Source organism: Portunus trituberculatus, chromosome 10 (genome assembly GCF_017591435.1).
Source record: "Portunus trituberculatus isolate SZX2019 chromosome 10, ASM1759143v1, whole genome shotgun sequence".
Classification (NCBI taxonomy): Eukaryota; Metazoa; Arthropoda; class Malacostraca; order Decapoda; family Portunidae; genus Portunus; species Portunus trituberculatus.
Genome location: NC_059264.1, coordinates 9,238,178 through 9,243,177, shown reverse-complemented (window position 1 = coordinate 9,243,177; position 5,000 = coordinate 9,238,178).

The window sequence follows — 5,000 nt, the reverse complement described above, 5'->3', positions numbered from 1 at the left end:
CTTAGTATCAATAGCTGGCGGCATTACGAGTGTCCTGCTGCCTGAGACACTAGATCAAGACCTGCCAGACACCTTAGTCGACGGCGAGACCTTCTTTGTCGGCCAGAACTACTGCTACAAATTGTGGAGCAAGTACGTGGTGAGAAAGGAAAGGAGGAGAGAGGATATGTGCTAACAGAAAACTTATCAACAGTAGAGGAGAGAGAAGTTGGGGATAAGAAAGAGGGCAAAGGGAGAATGAGAATACAAGGCTGGGGAGGAATTGTGTGTAGACTAAAGGGAAAGTGAGAGGTCAGGAAGGAAGGCTAGGAAAGGGAGTGCATAGATATGGGAATGAGAGAATGGAGAAGAGTAACAGCTTAGGAAACAGAATATAAGGAAGATGGAAAGAAAGGTTGGATTAATGAATGGTATCGCCTCTATTTGTCTCCATCGATCCATATGTCTATATTTTTTTTTTTTTTTGTCTAATTTTCTTTCCTGAAGGTTTCCCAGATAACTGATTCCAGTGACCCACATAACATAAAAGGTCAGGGATGTGAAACAGCACGAGGTCATACAGATATGTCTGATAAGAGGTTAAAGGAGGTCCATCTTCACGTAATCACCTGTTTACTTTCCTCCGGGAGCAGAAAAAGAGCATTTTTTCCTCTTCTCCACTCAAGGTCAGAAAAACCACACACACACCCACCCACCCACGCACCCACCCACACACACACACACACACACACACACACCACACACACACACACACACACACACACACACACACACACACACACACACACACACACACACACACACACACACACACTACAGACTAGTGACTTTTGTTCATATAGATCTTCATCTTGCTCGTATTATTAATTAATTTAACACCTCTTCATCCTCCTCTTCCTTTATTTCCTTCCATTGTCTCTCTTCTCCTTATTTTACTTCTTTTCTATATCTTCCTCTTCCTCCTCCTCCGCCTGCTCCTCTCAATAATTGGTCCGCTAATATAAAAAAATAACAAACAAATGGAAAACTTGCTTTTATCCAACTTTTTTTTTATATGCGTACATTTCAAACTTAAGAAAATAAGTTCAGGAAAGAGAAAGGAATTTCTCTCTATTTTAAGTCAGACCCAGCACCAAAATAACACAAACTCACTCATTCCACTCACACAGCTCTATTAGATAGGGTGGAATCAAATTTTTTTCGTCTCATCAGCTCCCCTCCTCTAACTGACTGTCTTCACCCTATCTCTCACCACAGAAATGTTGAATCTCTATCTCTTTTATCGCTATTTTCATACTAACTGCTCTACTGATCTTCCTAACTGCATGCCTCCCTTCCTGCGGTCTCCCTGTACAAGGGAGACACCTACCGAAACAATAACTTACTCCCAGTGAGATCTAATAGCACTAGTTCAGGAGGTGCTGTGAACCTTCCATTAAAGCTAGTTGTGATCTCGTTGAATGTTTCCCTTTGTGTCTCACAACTCAAGGGGATAGTCACAGCCTACCCTCTAAAGACAGCTCTCCTTCTTCACACAAAACTACATGCACTTACCACACATACACCCTTTACTTCAAATCAAAATTTAAAAGAAAAATGGGACCCGAAATAAACAACGCCTCGGAGTCCACCTCTGGGAGGGGACCAAAATGTCCCCAGGTCGGACACCTCTCCTGATGAAGACCACAAACGCCTTGACACCTTCCTCAACTATTTCTACATTAACTTCTGCAACATTCGCGGTCTTAGATCTAATTTTCAATCTGTGGAACACCACCTCTCCTCTACCAAACCTCATCTTCTTTTCCTCACCGAAACACAGCTGTCTGAGGCAACTGACAGTAGCCCTTCTCTGTTCCCTCCTACTTTCTCTATTCTCATTTTCATTCCAAAGCTGGATGTTGCGTCTATGTACGCAACGACTTAACTTGCTCTCGTGCCCACGCTCTTGAGTCTTCCGAATTTTCCACCATCTGGCTACGACTTAACAGTCACTCTCAAACTAAATTCATCTGTGCTGTTTATCTCTCCCTAACTCTTCTGACTATAGTAATTTCTTCGACTACTTAACTTCTAAAGTGGAGCACATTCTGTCCCTCTACCCTTTCGCTGAGATTTCCATTCTTGGAGATTTCAATGTTCACCACCAGCTTTGGCTTTCCTCTCCTTCACTGACCACCCTGGTGAACTAGCCTTCAACTTTGCTATCCTCCATGACCTAGAGCAACTGGTGCAACACCCTACTCGTATTCCTGACCGTCTTGGAGACACGCCCAACATTCTTGATCTCTTCCTCACCTCTAACCCTTCTGCTTATGCTGTCACCCTTTCATCTCCGTTGGGCTCCTCCGATCACAATCTCATTTCTGTATCTTGTCCTATTTTTCCAATCCCTCCGCAGGATCCCCAAAGCGAAGGTGCCTCTGGCGTTTTGCCTCTGCCAGTTGGGGGGACCTGAGGAGGTATTATGCTGATTTTCCTGGAATGATTATTGCTTCCGTGTCAGAGACCCATCTCTTTGTGCTGAACGCATAACAGAGGTGTTAGTATCTGGCATGGAGGCGTACATTCCTCATTCTTTTCTCAACCTAAACCTTCTAAACCTTGGTTTAACTCAGCCTGTTCTCGTGCTATACATGATAGAGAGGTTGCCCACAAAAGGTACTTGAGCCTTCCATCTCCTGAATCTCATGCACTTTATATCTCTGCCCGGAATCATGCCAAGTCTGTTCTTCAACTTGCCAAACACTCTTTCATAAATAGGAAATGTCAAAATCTTTCAAACTCAAACTCTCCTCGTGACTTCTGGCATCTAGCCAAAAACATCTCAAATAACTTCACTTCTTCATCTTTCCTCCTTTATTTCATCCTGATGGCACCACTGCCATCTCTTCTGTCTCTAAAGCTGAACTCTTTTCTCAAACCTTTGCTCACAACTCCACCTTGGACGATTCTGGGCTTGTCCTCCTCTCCTCCTCCCTCTGACTATTTCATGTCTACAATCAAAATTCTTCGTAATGATGTTTTCCATGCCCTTGCTGGCCTAAACCCTCGGAAGGCTTATGGACCTGATGGGGTCCCTCCTATTGTTCTCAAAAACTGTGCTTCTGTGCTTGCACCTTGCCTGGCCAAACTCTTCCAACTTTGTCTATCGACTTCTACCTTTCCTTCCTGCTGGAAGTTCGCCTACATTCAGCCTGTTCCTAGTTTCCTTTCCGACCGCTCTATTGCTGCTGTGGTAGACGGCTACTGTTCTTCTCCTAAACTAAAAGGGTGACTCAGGGTTCTGTCCTGTCACCCGTTCTAATTCATTAATGACCCTCAAACTACGCTGATGATCCTATAGCTTTAATCTCAGATCACGCGGGGACGCCACGGAACGCCTGCTTGATCTTTCTAAGATTTCCGATTGGGGCAGAGAAAAAGTAGTTTTCAATGCCTCAAAACTCAATTCCTCCATCTATCAACTCGACACAACCTTCCAGACAACTATCCCTCTTCTTCAATGACACTCAACTGTCTCCTCTTCCACAATGAATATCCTCGGTCTGTCCTTTGCTCATAATCTTAACTGGAAACTTCACATCTCATCTCTTGCTAAAACAGCTTCTATGAAATTAGGTGTTCTGAGGCGTCTCCGACAGTTTTTCTCGCCCTCCAACTGCTTACTCTGTATAAGGGCCTTATCCGTCCCTGTATGGAGTACTCTTCGCATGTTTGGGGGTTCCAGTCACACAGCTTTGCTTGATAGGGTGGAATCGAAAGCTCTTCGTCTCATCAACTCCCTCCTCTGACTAACTGTCTTCAGTCTCTTTCTCACCGCCGAAATGTTGCATCCCTTTCTATATTTTATCGCTATTTTCATGGTAACTGTTCTACTGATCTTGCTAACTGCATGCCTCCCTCCTCCTGCGGCCACGCTGCACAAGGCTTTCTTCTTCCTCTCATCCCTATTCTGTCCAACTCTCTAATGCAAGAGTTAACCAGTACGCTCAATCATTCATCCCTTTCACTGGTAAACTCTGGAACTCCCTCCCTGCATCTGTATTTCCGAATTCCTACAACTTGTCTTCTTTTAAGAGGGAGGCATCGAGGCATTTGCTCCCCTAATTCTGGCTGACGGTTTTGGCACTTTTTGAACTCTTTGGAGAGCCAGCGCTCAAGTGGGCCTTTTTCTAACTTTTTTTTTTTTGCCCTTGGCTGGCCCTCTTCCCTACGTAAAAAAAAAAAAAAAAAAACTATTTTGTCCAACTCCCTAATGCAAGAGTTGACCAGTACTCTCAATCATTCATACCTTCCACTGCTAAACTCTGGAACTCCCTTCTTTGTTCTGTATTTTTATCTTCCTTTGACTTTACTTCTTTTAAGAGAGAGGTCTCGAAACATTTGTCCCTCAATTTTGGCTAACTCCCATGTTCTTATAGTGCGCCCATTTTTTCATAATTTGCTGCCGTTCGCCTGTTGTCCCTCCTACAATTAAAAAGATAAACAATATATATATATATATATATATATATATATATATATATATATATATATATATATATATATATATATATATATATATATATATATATATATACATACATATATATATACATACATACATACATACATAGTACATACATATATATATATATATATATATATATATATATATATATATATATATATATATATATATATATATATATATATATATATATATATATATATAATCAAAGGCATTGGACGTGATACATTTAATTTTAGAGGAATTATGTGTCGAAATACTCATAGACATCGAATTATATGCAGTGACTAATTATCAATATTCCCACAATTATAGTACATCTAATCAAACTTTTGCAGCGCTCAATCAAAATTATCACCATTGACTTAGAACATTGTAACATTAATATGCCGCAGTCATATGAGAGAGAGAGAGAGAGAGAGAGAGAGAGAGAGAGAGAGAGAGAGAGAGAGAGAGTAACAATAACGTAATGGGGAAAAAGTCTGAA